Raw genomic sequence first — 1,123 nt, forward strand, 5'->3', positions numbered from 1 at the left:
CCCACTGAGATTTTTCAACAATTTGGATGCTTTAATTTGTTTTAGATTGGTGTCCAATTTGCTTAGGTCAGGATGTCTTCATCTGAAATGGCAAGGAAGATTGTATTCCTTTGAAACAGCTATTACTTCTCGGCAAACAAGGCACAATATTTTGTCTCTTGTGTAAGAAAACAAGTATCTATTTGTCCACTCCAGATTAAACACTATTTTCTGATTCAACTTTCTGTTTCTTTTTATCACCCATTTTACAAAGTCACCCCAAAAACTTTAATCTTAGAACCAAAAAAAATCTCCATAGCAACTGCTCCCATACAAAGAAATACTGAACTGATTGTCCGACCTTGGAGAGAGTGCCAGACACTCATGTAACTTGGAGTTTCATGTAAGCTTCACCTGAATGGCAAGGGAGGGGAAGACGCCCTTGAGTTGTTGCCCCCTTCACACAGCAGGCATTGGCTGCACTGGCGAGTGGCTGCACTTACTTTGTCCATGTTCAACACCAGTAATGATTGAAAACACAGCGAAAAGATACAACTCTCACTCCTCTCAGACTAGAGACAGACTGATGATGGTTGGTTGCTGAGGATCACGTGACAAACGGGAGCGAGTTCGAGTGGCAACCACCCGCCAAGTTACATGATGGGTACAATAATCACTCGTGGAAGGTGAGTTAATTAAGTGGGGCACAGACAAAGCACTCATTACATCTTTATTTTCTTTTATATTCTCTACCTTTTTCGAAAGCTGCCAAAATTTTTCGGTGGGCAAGAGGCCCACTGGCCATATGTCTTGCAGGCCTGTTCTAGGACCATAAATTATAGACTACCCAGTGACAGAGTGTACAGTTATACAGTCAATCAATAAACCTTTATTAAGCACCTATACTAAGTGCTGAAAATACAAAAAGAAACATAAAGAAGCCTTGCCCCCTCTACAATTGCAGATCTGCTTTGGCAGAGGGTTTTTCATAACAGGGATTCTTTACATGAATAAAATAACAGATAGAGAAGAAAAAGAAGAAGGAGGAGGAGGAGGAGGAAGAAAGAAGGAAGGAAGAAGGAGGAATGAAGGGAGAGGAAAGAAAGAAAGAAAGAAAGAAAGAAAGAAAGAAAGAAAGAAAGAA

Source organism: Vombatus ursinus, unplaced genomic scaffold, assembly GCF_900497805.2.
Source record: "Vombatus ursinus unplaced genomic scaffold, bare-nosed wombat genome assembly UNPS02014807.1, whole genome shotgun sequence".
Lineage (NCBI taxonomy): Eukaryota > Metazoa > Chordata > Mammalia > Diprotodontia > Vombatidae > Vombatus > Vombatus ursinus.